The 15,000-nt window shown below is 40.7% G+C and overlaps 1 protein-coding gene across 1 annotated transcript in view; it reads left to right on the top strand.

The window, feature by feature from the left end:
* The window catches only part of LOC138861468 (proteoglycan 4-like), a 5,133-nt gene extending 4,338 nt beyond the window's left edge, over positions 1-795 (top strand). Inside the window, exon 2 of the mRNA XM_070120674.1 lies at positions 1-795. This exon is cut by the window's left edge and continues 1,950 nt beyond it. The gene's annotated coding sequence lies outside the window, so the exon portion shown is untranslated.
* Positions 796-15,000: the final 14,205 nt, after the last annotated feature.

Genomic DNA, 15,000 nt, shown 5'->3' with positions numbered 1-15,000 from the left:
TGTGCAAGACGTTCGTTGTGAAGTGCCCGAAGGTGTATAACACTTTATTATAGAACAAAGTGTGCCAGAGGATACCTGCCTGTTATAAAATGGCTATTGAATGTACAAAGCAAAGTGCATTATTCTACTTGTTTCATATGAAGTGTTAGAATTTTATTTGAAGTCAAGTGAAGTGTTTTTATCAGTGAAGTGTTCTTAGAATCATATATTACGTAATGTGACCTGATAAGAAGGGAAAAATGTCGTTTTCTGGTGTAGTGTGTGAATTTTCCCTCCACATCAGGACAGTTGATAAGCCTCTCCCTAGCTTAAGTGAAATGTGAAAACTTAATTATAGTGCTAAGCCAAACTATTTCGTGAAGTGAAAAAGAATAAAGAGAAAACCTTCAGTATCCAGTGGAACAAAGTGAGACAAAGTGGAACAAAAGTGTATGTGAGAACTTTCATCAGACTGATGACCTGTTAAGTGTTTTTAATGCACTGTATTATATCACACTGTACCTGACCACTCTCTCCTGCTCAACTCTAATATTATAAGGTGCTGAATGCATGGTTTGTGTTAAGATTATGTTTAATTCGACAAGAAGTTTGTCTCCTTAAGTCTTCTGTTTTCTGTTTTCTTTCTGATCTTTCATGAGTGGCTGTTCATAAAAAAACATAACTTTAGTCTGTTCACAAATATAGGCCTATTCAGCTGAAAAGACAATGTTTTTTTTTTTTTTTTTTTTTGTCATCACAAGTAATTCCATTATTTTAGGATAACGTTTATTTTGATATAAGACACTGATAATAACTTTTTATAATTAAAACAAAAGTAACAGTGATAATGATAGATAAAATGATCAGAATTATGACAAGAATAACAATGTTATTATGTTTTAACCGACATTATCATGTGTTTTTACTATCATTAATATCGCTTTATATCTACCTTCTCACATTATCATTATTCACTCATGATGATCTTGAAATCAAAGTTGATTCAAAGATAGTGATGACAATAGTAGTAATGATTGTTATGAAACGAAATTTATAATGATTGTTATAATAACTTTTAGGATAATATCAGTAACAATGGCAGTAATAGTAATTGTAATATATCTTTAGTCGAAATAATGATGATTGTCATAATGGAGAAAAAATCGATAATGATGGTGATCTGGTATTGATGGCAACAATAATGATGATGATAATGATATTGATTTTAAGAATGATAATGTTAGTACTGATGATAATAGTAATGATGGTAATGATGATGATAATAATGATAATAATAATAATATCAATTATGACAATAATAAAAGTAACAATAATAATAATAGTAGTAGTAGTAGTAGTTGTAATAGTAATAATAATGATAACAATAGTAAGGAAAATAATAATTATAATAGTAATAGTAGTTTCGATAATAATTGTAGCAATAGGAATAAGATGATGTTAATTATAATGATGATAATAATAGTAATGATAATAATAGCAATAATAATAATGATAAAAAGAAGAATGATGATAATAGTAATCATGATTATTGTTATTAATTGTAACAATAGAATGATAATGATAAAAGATATATCATTATTATTATTAATATTATCATAATCATTATGATGATAGTTATTATTATAAATGTTATTATTATTATTATCATTATCATTATTATTATCATTGTCATTATTATAATTATTACTATATTGTTATTATCATTATTATTACTTTTATTATTATTATCATTATCATTGTTATTGATGATAGTAATAGTTATGATAATACTAGCGACGATAATGGCAGTAATAATGATAATGATAATAATAATGACAATAATGACAATAGTAGTAATAAAGATAATTTTATCACCGTGAAGATAATGAGATGAACATGATTAATAGTATAAGAATTATCATTATTTGATGTAGGAGCACTTTCGTTAATATAATCCTTACTATCATTACTATTGCTATTTTCATCATTATTACTGTTATTGTTATTACTGTTTTGTTGTCATTATTGTTATTATCATTACTTCTAGTAATTATTATTGCTACTATTTATATCCTTTCTATTATCATCAGTATTATTACTATTTTTATCATCATTATCCTAATCCTTCAACTTTTCATTATCATCATTATTATTATTATTATTAATATCATCTTTATATACCATCATTGCTATCATTATTATTGTTGTTATTATTATTGATATTATTATCATCATTATCATTATCATCATAATCATTATTAATATTGGTATTAGGATTATTATTCTATAATCGTTAATATCATTATTATTATGTTCACCATTATCATCATCTTCTTCATACTCATCACCATCACCATCATCTTCATAATCATCATCATCATCATAATGGATTATATGGATATTTGATATCGTATTATTATTATTATGTAATTATTTCATTATTATCCTTATCGTTATCATCATTATTAATATCAGAAGTATCTCGAGTTATCTTTTTATGATACTGCTATTAATTGCTCTTATTATTATCATAATTTTCATCATCATTGTCATTACATCATCATCATCACAATGATCATCATATCATCATCCCAACATTACCATCGCCACCATTATCATCACAAATACCATCATTATCATTATGTTCATTTTCCCTTCATCACAAATATCATCATCATTACGGACATCACTACAGCGTTTATTATTAATTATATCACCACCATACCTTCATTAGCATAGCATCATCATCACAATCTCCATCATAATTATATCGCTATAATTACTTACTCACCACCATCACCAATACTTTATCACATGCATCACCATTATCATCTTCATAATCAACATCATTATCCTTATCATCATCATCATCATCATCATCATCATCATCATCATCATCATCATCATCATCATCATCATCATCTCTTCCTCTTCATCATCATCATCTTCCTCTTCCTCTTCCTCTTCCTCTTCCTCTTCATCATCATCACCATCATCACCACCATCATCATCACCATTATCATTAATTCATCTCAGTAATAGGCTACTTTCATCAATTTTTCAAAACAAACTTGAACATTCAGTTCTATCTCTGAACAGCTATTCTCTTTTAATTATTAATTAGATTTATGATCAATTTCCTTCAATTTCTTTCAATTATATATTTACGTGTGAATGAATTTTGTATATCTGCGTATGTTTATGTCTATCTTCAGTCTGTCTGTCATTTATTTGCCTATGATGTCTGTGATAAATTTTCATATCGTTTTTATAAATTTGATAAATAAAAATTATGGAAATAATGTGGATATTCTTTCGACCAGTGTATTACCTAAGTGCCAAAAGAAATAGTATGAGTGGGAATATTGAGAGTAATTAATGCTTATCATCTCTCATCTCTCTATCTATCCCTATGTTTATCTCTCCCTATCTCTATCTCTATCTCAATCTCAATCTCAATCTCAATCATCTCTATCTCTATCTCTATCTCTATCTCTATCTCTATCTCTATCTCTATCTCTATCTCTGTATGACACGGTTTTAAATCTACATCCATTTATACAAAAGGTTACTGAGGACATGCAGTACAAGTGATGTCAAAAGTATAAATGGACAGAATGAAAGGGAAAGTAGACAAGTCGTTCCTGTGATAGATATCAAAATTTTATTTTCTCTTTTTTATTTTTATTTTTCTTGTTCTTCTTGTTGTTAAAGGATGGGTAAATATTATCACTTTTAACCCGTGTTTATAAAGGTATCGTAAATGAGAATAGAAAGAAAATATCTAAAACGATTATAGAAAGTTTATGAATAATTAGTGTATGTGCGTATCCCGTTTGAGACAAATTACACATAATTCTGAACTATTTAAATGGCAATTCATCGATCTTTTTTCTATTCTAGTTTCGTTGATGTTGTTAGTTGATATTTGTTCAAGATAATTTATTTATGATTATCCTTGCTTGTTTGTTTATTCTTTTCTTTTTCTTTTTCCCTTTTTTTCTTTATTTATAATCATTTATTTATTTATTGTGTTTATTCAAATATATATATATATATATATATATATATATATATATATATATATATATATATATATATATATATATATACATATATATATATATATATATATATATATTATCACTGTTTGTTTATTAATTCTTTTCTTTTCTTTTCTTTTTCTTTAAAACTTTACCACCCCCCCAAGACACTCCCCGTTCATACCCCTCCCCCCTGGTGCCTCAGGACCCCGCCTTCACCATCCCTACCCCTTCGACGCCTATTGAAGGCACGCCCCCTTTTCACCCCGCCCCTCGTCCTTGGCCACGCCCCTCACACCCTACAGACCACATCCACGTCCTCCTCAGCTCCTCCTCACCACGCCCGTCGTCCTTGGCCACGCCCCTCACGCCCTATAGACCACACCCACGTCCTCCTCAGCTCCTCCTCACCACGCCCGTCGTCCTTGGCCACGCCCCTCACGCTTAATAGACCACACCTCCTCAGCGATTCTTCCCCAACCCCTATTGTGAACACCCCCTCCCCCCTCCCCCCCTCCTCCGCTATGAACACTCCCCCAATCCCCTTTCTTAGACGCCTCCTTCCTTCCTCCTGCCGCTCCCCTCCTTCCCCAGCTCCCCCCCCCTTCCCTGTATTCACTCGCTCTCTTCTCCGAATTCATCCTCCCCAACTTCGTCTCGCCCCCTCACCGCTCCAACTCTCTTAAATCCCCCTTTTCTTCCCTTCCCCTTCGCCCCTCTCCCTTTCCCCCTCCCTCCCATTTCCTCCCTTCCCCTTCGCCCCCCCCTTTTCCTCCCTTTTCCCCCCTTTTCCTCCCTTCCCCTTTCTTCCGATTCGCCCCCCCCCCTATCCTCCCGTTCTCCCCCCCCACACTCCCGTGACCACCCCCCGTGAGCAATCGGCGTCCCTGGTGCACGCGAGTCCCCTCCCCCTTCCCCCTTCCCCTTACCCTTCCCCCTACGACCTTCTCTTACCCCCCCCCCCCTGCCAATCCCCTGTGGCGCCGCCCCGGGCCAGGAACTCAGGAACTCGACCACGAAGGCGGCAGGTACACTTCGCCGCAAGTGCCTCCCCCCCCTCCCACTTCCCTTCCCCTCCCCCCTCCCCCCCTCCTTCGCCGCGTGCGGGAAAGGAAATCCGCAGCCCATGATATCAGCGTATTTTTTTTTTTTTTTTTTTCAGAGGGCAGCATATCCTGTGGTTAACTTGCGCCCTGCACACGCCTTGCTTCCTCCCCCTCTCTCTCCCCCTCTCCCCCTCCCCTCCCTCCTTCCTCCTCTCACCCAACTCCTCGCTTTGACATGACTGCTAACTTCCACTCTGGCCCCTCCCTCCCTCCCTCCCTCCCTCCCTCCCTCCCTCCCTCCCTCCCTCCCCTCCCTCCCTCCCTCCCTCCCTCCCTCCCTCTCTGTCTCTCTCTCTCCCTCCCTCCCTCCCTCCCTCCCTCCCTCCCTCCCTCCCTCCCTCCCTCCCTCCCTCCCTCCCTCCCTCCCTCCCTCCCTCCCTCCTCTCCCTGTCCCTCCACCCTAATTCCCCCCTCCTTCCCCCTCTCCACCTGGCCTTCAGGAAAGGTAGAGTGCCCACGTGGCACTTTTTCCCCTCCCTCTTTCCCCTTTTCTCATTTTCCTTCCCCCTCTCTCCCTTTCTACCTTCATACCTCACTCCTTTATCCTCTTCCCTCTTCCCCCGTTCTCCCTTCTCCTTCCCTATTCCCCGTTTGCTCTTTTTACTATCTCCATCCCCTATTTCTCCCTCTCCCTCTCTTCCCTTCTCCCTTTCCCCCTCTCCCTCTTCTTCCCCCTCTCCCCGCCCGTGCATTAGGCAAAACAACAGCTTATCATCTTTTTCTTATATATATACATTTCATTCGTCTAAATTCCGAGTATATTTTCTTTTTTCTCTTCTTTTTTTACTTATTTTCTCTTATTCTCTTTCTCTGTCTTTCTTTTTTCTCTCTTTCTTTTTCTGTATTTTCTCTTTCTTTTTTTCTCTCTCTCTTTCTATCTCTTTCTGTCTCTCTCTCCTTTTCTGTATCTTTCTCTTTCTCTCTCTCTCTCTATCTATCTATTTATCCACCTACCTATCTATCTTTCCCACTTCCATTTATTCCTCGTCTCGGATTACTTAATAACACTCCAATCTTTCTTATCCTTTCATACCGAGTATTTCATGGAGCAATCTTTTTATTTTTTATTTTTTATTGTATTTTTATTTTTATTTTTTCATATATAAATAAAATTCGGGAGTTGAGATCGCGATGACGTCATTGACTTCAAGTTGATGGCGTAAGATTTGCGTTTTTTTCGTGTTTTTTTTTTCATTTTTTTTTCTTTTTTTGCTTATGGATATTTGCATTTATTCATTCTCTCTCTCTCTCTCTCTCTCTCTCTCTCTCTCTCTCTCTCTCTCTCTCTCTCTCTCTCTCTCTCTCTCTCTCTCTCTCTCTCTCTCTCTCTCTCTCTCTCTCTCTCTCTCTCTCTCTCTCTCTCTCTCTCTCTCTCTCTCTCTCTCTCTCTCTTTGTTTGGTTATCTATTAATTTCTTTTTTTTTTCTTTCTTGCTTCTTTCGTTCTTTGTGTCTCTCTCTTCCTTGCTTATTTTTTTCGTTCTTTGATTATTTATATATTTCCCCATTTATTTGTTTTTTCACATCAATTTTCTTTCTTTTCATCTTTTTTTATGCTGTCTTTATTTGTTACTTCGTTTGCACTTAATTGTTTTGTTTTGTTTGTTTTGTTTTGTTTATTCACAAATAAAAATGAAAAATACGAAAAGAAAATAATTAAGAGTAAAGGAGAAGCGATCGCAGGGAATAATGATATAAAAGAAAATATGAAAAAAGTTAGAATCTGCAGGAAAAGAGAGGAGGAGGAGGAGGAGGAAGGAGGAGGAGGAAGAGGAGGAAGATGAAAAAGAGGAGGAAGGAGGGGGGGGAGGAGGAGGAAGATGAAAAAGAGGAGGAAGGAGGGGGAGGAGGAGGAGAAGAAGAAGAGGAAGAAGGAGTAGGGGGAGTAGAAGAAGAAAAGGGAGGAGGAGGTTAAGGAGAAGGAGGAGAAAGAGGAGGACAAGAGAGGAAGCGAACAAGACAAATGCGCAAGTCTCATCCGCCGCGACTTCCTTGCCTCAATCTCCTCATCCGCTCGAGATGCGTTTCGTCTCCCTCTCCCCATTCCCCGCTCCCCTCCCTCTCCCCTCCCCTCCCCTTCCCCGCTCTTCTCCCCTCCCCTTCCCCGCTCTTCTCCCTTTCCCTGCTGTCCTCCCCCTCCCCTTCCCCCTTACCCTCTCCCTTCCCCTTCCCCGCTCCCCTCTCCCTTCCCCTCCCCTCCCCTTCCTCGCTCCCCTTCCCTCTCCCTCCCCTTCCCCGCTCCCCTCCCCCTCCCTCTCCTCCCCCTTCACTGCCCCCCTTCCCCGCTCCCCTCCCCTCCTCTCTCCCCTCCCCTTCCCCGCTCTTCTCCCCTCCCCCTCCCCTCTCCCTCCCCTTCCCCGCTCCCCTCCCCCTCCCCTCTCCTCCCCCTTCACTGCCCCCCTTCACCGCTCCCCTCCCCTGCGACTATTTCCCTCCACTTCCCTTCTCTCCTCAGGGCTGCGATCATCATCATCAGACGACCATGACCCTCCCTCCCCTCCCCTCCCCTCCCCTTCTTTCCCCTCTCCCCTCTCTCTCTCCTCCTCTTCCCTCCCTTTCTCTCCTTCCTTTCTCTCCTCCTCCTCCCTCCCTTTCTCTCCGTCTTCCCTCTCCTTCCCTTCCCTTCCTCTCCCTTCCCCCTCCTCTTTCTCTCTCTCTCTCTCTCTCTCTCTCTCTCTCTCTCTCTCTCTCTCTCTCTCTCTCTCTCTCTCTCTCACTCTCTCTCTCTCTCTCTCTCTCTCTCTCTCTCTCTCTCTTCCCCTTCTCTCTCTCTCTCTTCATTATCTGTCGTTTCCTTCCTCTTCCCCCTCACACTTCTTCCCTCTCTATCCTCCTTATCCCCTATTACCATTCCCTCCTTCCTCTTCCCTCCCTCCCTTCCTCCTCCCCTTCTCCCCTGCCCTCCCTCCCTCAACCCTCCTCCTGCTCTTCCTCTTCTTCTTCTCCTCCTGATCCCCCCTCCTGCCTCTCTCTCTCTCTCCTTCTTTTGCCCTCCCTCCCCTCCTTCCCTTCCTCTCTCCCTTCCCTCCCTCCCTCCCATCCTTCCCTCCTGCTCTTCCTCTTCTTCTTCTCCGCTCCTGCCTCCCTCCTCCTTCTCTTCCTCCTTCCACCCCTCCTTCCCTCCTTCCCTTCCTCACCCCTCCTCCTCCTACCTCCTCCTCCTCCTCCTCCTCCTCCTCCTCCTCCTCCTCCTCCTTCTCCTCCTCCTCCTCCTCCTCCTCCTCCTCCTCCTCCTTCGCCCAAACCGCAGGAGGACCTTCATGAGACCTACGGAAAAACTAGCCGGCTATTTTACTCGCCGTCATCGTCTTAACGTCGCGAAGGACTCAGAAGGAGGAGGGAAAGGAGGAGGAGGAGGAGGAGGAAGAGATGGAAGAAAAGTAGGAGGAAGAAGAAAATCAAGAAGAAAAAGAAGAAGGAGGAGGTGATGAAGGAGGTGGAATGGAGGAAAAAGAGATGAAGAAGGAGTAGCAAGAAGAGAAAAATAAATAGAAAGAAAAGAAAAAGAACAAAAGAAGATCGAAAAAGAAGAAACGAAAGAAAAAAAAAAAAAAAATATATATATATATATATATATATATATATATATATATATAAAGAAAAAAACAGAAAAGAGAAGAACGAAAAAAGTCAAAAAATAAAAATAAAATGAAGAACGCCAAACCATCCATCGCCTTCGCATAGATCTCCCCCTCCCCACCCCACCCCCACCCCTCACCCCCCCACCCCCGACCGGACCGGGAATACAGCACGAGCCGGCGACGCGAGAACGGCAGCGCTCCGCCGATCCCGAAGATAATGGCCGCCACGCGCTATTTCCGGCGAGCGCGCCACCCCGTCACGCTCCGCACGCGATTGGCTAATTGCTCCTCCACGGACGCCGCTGATTGGCCGCCGAGCACGTGGTGACGTCACGCTGCCTGGCCCCGACGACCGCCGAAACGAAGCTGGAGGTTAAAAAAGACACGATTTTTGGCGGCGAAGGGGGGGAGGGGAGGATATTTTGGGGGTTTTGGGGGGGTTGGGAGGGTTTGGGTGGAGGTAAGGGATAAGAGGAGGAAGCGGGAGATAGATAGGTAGAGGGAGAAAGAGGGAGGGAGAGAGAAAGAGAGAGAGAGAGGGCGAGAAAGAGATTTGAAGAGAATTACCATAAAGAGGGGTTTTAAAGTGGATATTTTGGCTAATGTGGCGACATGTGGCAGCTTCGGGATTCACGAGCGGTGCACGCGCACGAAGGTGAAAATGGCGCCGACGCACGCTTCCCCTCCCCCCCTCCCCCCCTTGCACTTCTCCTCCTTCTCTGCGTCCCTCCTCCTCCCTCCCCCCTTCTCTCCCTTGCACTTCTCCTCCTTCTCTGCGTCCCTACTCCTCCCTTCCCCCTTCCCTCCTTCCCTCTTCCCTCTTCCCCTTCCTTCCCACCCCCTTCTCCTCATCCTCCTCCCTCTTCCCCCTTCCCCTTCCCTCGCTCCCTCCCTTCTTCCCTATTCCCCCTTCCTCCCTCCTCCCTCCTCCCTCTTCTTCCCTCCCTCCCTCCCTCCCTCCTCCCCCTTCCCCTTCAACCCCCTTCCTGTCCACACTCCTCCCCCCTTTTCCTCCCTTCCCCCTTCCCCCTCCCCTCTCTCCCCCCTCCCCCCTTTCCCTTCCCCACATCCTGTCCCAACAAGAAGAATCGACCGAAGGATTCCTTAGGTTAGTCTGATTCCCCGCTGCGGTCTGAGATATTTAGATAGAGATAAGATAAGAAATGAGTCTATTGCAGGACGAAATTTTTTGGTCTTCTTCATCCCTCCTCGTCTTTGGTTTATTATGGTCTCCCTGTCCTTCCCTCCCTCCTTCCTTCCCTTCTTCCCGCTCTTCCTCGCTTTATCACTCTCCCTCCTTCCTTTCCTTCTCTCTGTTGTCATTATCTCTTCTTCCCTCCCTCCTTCCTGCCCTTCCCCTTATTATCACTCCCTCTCCTTCCCTCCTTCGCTTCCTCCCTCCCTTTCCCTCCTTCCTTCGTTCCCTCCCTCCCTCCCCCTCCCCATCATCACCTCCCCTTCCCTTCTTCCCTCCCTCCCCCTCCCCCTCTCCCTCTCTCCCTTCCTCCTCCCCATTATCACCCTCTTTCCTTCCCTCCTTCCCCCTTTCCCTCACTCCCTCCTTTTCCACCCTTCAACCCCCCCTACCCACCTCCACCCTCTTTCCCTCCCCCTCCCCTCGTATTTTCAGTTTTAAGAAACCTCTCAAAGACGGCCAGCCTGACGCACCTGCCCGGGGGGCGCGACTTAACAGGTGGTCGTTGGTGGGTGGGGGGGGGTGGGGGGGGAGGGGGGAGGTGGTAGCACGTGCGGAGCGGCAGGTAATGCGGGAGGAAGGAGCAGGGGGAGGGGAGGGAGAGGGTGGGAGGAGGGGGGTAAGGAAGTAGTGGGAGAGAGGGGGAGAGGAGGGGGTGGAGGAAGTAGTGGAGGGAAGGGAGAGGTGGGTGAGGGGAGGGAGGAGGTGGATAAGGAGGGAGGAAGAGGAAGGGAGGAAATATCAGGGTAGGGAGAGAGAGAGAGAGAGAGTACGGGGAAAGGAAGAAGATAGAGAAAAAAGAAAAAAAGAAAAATCGGAGGAGAGAGGGAGACGAAACAACCAAAATAACCACCGAAAAAAAACAAAGAAAAAAGAAACTAAAGAACCAGAAAAAAAAAGAAAAATCAAACCCCGAGAGACAGAGAAAAATACGTGGAGAGGGAACCAGCGGAAGAAGCCAGAGGGGGGAGGGGGGGAGGGGGGGAGGGGGAGTGGAAACCAGGACCCAGCGGCGTGTCTTGCGGTCGCCGGCGTCTCGTGCGGGAAGCGGCGTCCGATTCCCGCTTCGAGCTCCCGTCTGGCGCTTCGCTGACGCCATTTACGGATTCGAACGTTCGCTCATTGAGAGAGAAGCAATAGAATAAATAAAATAGATAAAATAAAATAAAATAAAATAAAATAAATAAAAGAAATAGAGATATAGAATGCATTGAGAAATAAGTGAATAGTTAAAGAAATATGTGTTTGTGTATATATATGTATGCGTGTGTGTGTGTGTGTGTGTGTGTGTGTGTGTGTGTGTGTGTGTGTGTGTGTGTGTGTGTGTGTGTGTGTGTGTGTGTGTGTGTGTGTGTGTGTGTGTGTGTGTGTGTGTGTGTGTGTGCGTGTGTGTGTGTGTGTGTGTGTGTGTGTGTGTGTGTGTGTGTGTGTGTGTGTGTGTGTGTGTGTGTGTGTGTGTGTGTGTGTGTGTGTGTGTGTGTGTGTGTGTGTGTGTGTGTGTGTAAATGAATATGAATAAATTAATAAAATGAATTCATAAATAAGAAACAGAAGAGTTAGATTGATTTATAGATAAATAAATAAACAAACAAATGCATGAAAATAGATCATTAATAAATAAGTAAAAATACATACATATTTCATTTAATTTACATAGCCATAGTGTTTGTGTTTATGTGCGTGTGTCTGTTTGTGTGTGTATCTGCTCTACGACTTTAGAAATATATATATATATATATATATATATATATATATATATATATATATATATATATATATATATATATATATATATATATATATATATATATATAACTAATCTAGCGAGAGCGTTGAAATCACCATAAGTTGTAGGCCTATATCTGCCGCCCGGAGAATCCATCACTGAAAGTAATAAAAATTAAACATTCCCGCTGGTTTTGCTAATGTCGAGATAGTAGTTTCTTCCCAGTGAAAAAAGAAAGAAAAAAACGTTATTCAGCAATGGAAATTCATCTAATTTAGTGCATATTCTTAGTACATATACAATACCGTTGTTACTGAATCGGACAATTTTGGGATATTCGCTCTTATGAAATATCAAGTATTTCAGGACGTTATTTTCTTTATTCTCAGAGGACAAAAACATAAATAAATGAAAAATGAAAATAAAAGATAAACATGAAAAATAAAAATAAATTAAAAAACGGAATAAAAAAAATGTAGGCCTACATAATTATGGATGACCCTCGCGTAACGAATAATTTTCATCGCTTTGCCTATCACTCACGAATCGAGAAAATCCCAGTGAAAATTTTGGAAATATTTTATCGTAGCTCATAAACCATTATGTTCGTGTCTCATTCGATCGATGCTAATAAACCATTATAATAAACCATTATAAGCCAGTCTCATTCGATCGATGCTAATAAACCTTATAATGAACCATTATTAATAAGTTAATTCGATCGATGCTAATAAACCATTATAAACCCGTCTCATGCGATCGATGCTGATAAACCCTTATAAACAAATGCATCTACACACTATGATGTCTAACCTCATTCGCTATTGCCCCCTAACCTATCCCCTATTTTTCACCCCGTCTCAAAAAGAGAGAAATAAAGGTATTTCCTCTATTTCAATTAGTATCTTACCACTTAAATCCTCTCTTAAAAATATAATAGCAAATCAATAAATCAGTCAATCAAAATGATAATAACAATGATATGAAAATGAGTTTGCAAAAATGGCTTTTCTTCTAATCTCAATTTTACTCCCACCTCCTTTTACACTCCCTCTCATAAATAAAGAAAATAATAGATAATAATTAAATAGATGTGATAGGTAAATAAAGTAAAGCATGAAAAGAAAGATTAAAATGGCGTTTCATCTAATCCAAATTCCAACCCCACCCCCTTTGACATTCATAAACAAAAAATAAATTAGATAATCAACAAAATAACAAAAAATAAAAAATGATAAAATGGCGTTTCCTCTAACCCAATAAACAAAAAAATAAAAACAAAACAGACAAAATAAAGCCAAAAAAATCAAAAATTAAAATGGCGTTCCCTCTAACAATCCTGTTTTACCCCCTCTCATAAACAAAAAATAAAATGTATAAACAAAATAAAACCAAAAAATCAAAAATTAATATAGCCTTCCCTCTAATCCAATTATCAACCCCACAAACAAAAAATAAAATATATAATCAACAAAATAACCCCCCCCCCAAATAAAAAAAAAATCACCCCCCCAAAAAAAAAAGAAAAATCAAAATGGCCTTCCCTCAAACAAAAAATAAAATATATAAACAACAAAATAACCCCCCCAACCCCCCCCAAAAAAAAATCAAAATGGCCTTCCCTCTAACCCAATTACCACCCAGCCTCATGACGCGACCTCGACGATTCCTCCCCTTCCGCCAGCCAATGAAGGACCGAGCAGGCTTGAGTGTCCCCGGCCGTGACTCCCCGACAGGTGGGTCCTCGGCTAATGGGGGGGAGGAGGTCTTGGGGCTTCGGGCTGCGTCACACCACCTGGCCGAGACAAAATGGACGCCGCTTGATTGGATTGGGAAGTGGGGGAAGGAAGGAAGGGGATGGGTGGGTGGGGGGAAGGGGGATGGGTGGGTGGGGGGAGGGGGTATATTGGGTGTGTGTTGTATGGGGGAAGGGGGCTTTATAAGATGGTGGGGGTCAAGTGGAATTATGTGAGAGGATATTTTCTTTCTCTCTCTCTCTCTCTCTCTCTCTTTCTCTCTGTCTTTGGGTGTTTTTTTGTTTTGTTTTGTTTTATATCTTTTTATTATCTTTTTTTTGGATAAGGATATCGTTCCGATACAAAATGGACGGCGCCGAAGGGAATTGCGAAAGAAATATTTGTTTCTTTGTTATCTTTATTATATATCATTTTTCTATTCATTTATTTTTCCATTCCCCTTTTTATTTTATTTTCTTTTTTTTTTGGGGGGGGGAGGGGGTTATGGGTATAGTTCCAATACAAAAATGGACCGCTAAATTAAATTAGAAAGAGAGACGTTTCTATTCAAATTTTGTGCCCATGTATGTGGAACGGAAGCTAATACAAAATGGACGACACCAAATTGAATTAGGAAAAATATATTTCTTTGTATATGCTCGTATATAATTTCAGTTTTAGCCGATGAAGTGTATATATATTTTTTTCTGGTTTAATCTACAGCCAAAGTCATTTCCAGATCAAGTTATTATTTTTCAGCTCTCATTTCAAGGTGAAGTATTTTTTTTTTCTAATTTCGTTTTCAGCCAATTTCAGTTTTTAATTTTTATCTTAATCTATTTATTTTTCCGAACGTTTTTTATCATTATTATTTTTTTTTTTTATTCATTTATTTTTTAACTGTAAGTAATCTTAGTTTTAGGCCCATCGCATATGGTATGACAATCGACAATCAAAAATCACTTTTATGCCCCAGTGAACAAGATCGTAATTGCAATGCAATACAGAAACCCAAAAATCAAAATTAATAACAAATAAAAATATTCGCACTATGATTAATCACTAGATAAGAAAAAAAAATGCATAGCGGCCTATTGCATCATCGAATGATTTAATGAACCGAATGATAAAGACGTTGAATTAGTTTAAAGATCCGTGGATTTATAACTATTTGATATTATCATCTACAACTTTTATTTTCTAATTTTACCGGGAAAAGAATATGAAAAAAATATGTATGTGTATATATATAGACACATAATTGTTCACAATAACTAATTTCTTTTTATTAACTTAAGCAGGAAAAATAACTACACTTTCATATGCAAAGTGTTTACCATAAGAAGGATAAAAAAAAATTGGATTAATATTCTCCCATATACTGGCTCCTCCACCAAACGAATACTGCTACACATTGAAACTGTCTCTAAAGCACATCAGAATAGCATCATCTTGTTCATGATTTGTTCATGTTGTTCCTTGCATTTTTTTAATTTGCTTGTTTTTTTTTTTTTTTTTTTTTGGGGGGGTGATTAAATGCCTCTTACAATGGCACAGTTTTGTTTGTTTAAGTTTCTTTTCTGGTATAGACATTGGTGGATTATATTGTTTCTCCTAAACCTAGACTGAATATAC

This window comes from Penaeus vannamei, chromosome 4, assembly GCF_042767895.1.
Source record: "Penaeus vannamei isolate JL-2024 chromosome 4, ASM4276789v1, whole genome shotgun sequence".
Classification (NCBI taxonomy): domain Eukaryota; kingdom Metazoa; phylum Arthropoda; class Malacostraca; order Decapoda; family Penaeidae; genus Penaeus; species Penaeus vannamei.
This window is presented reverse-complemented; position numbering and strand designations above follow the sequence as displayed.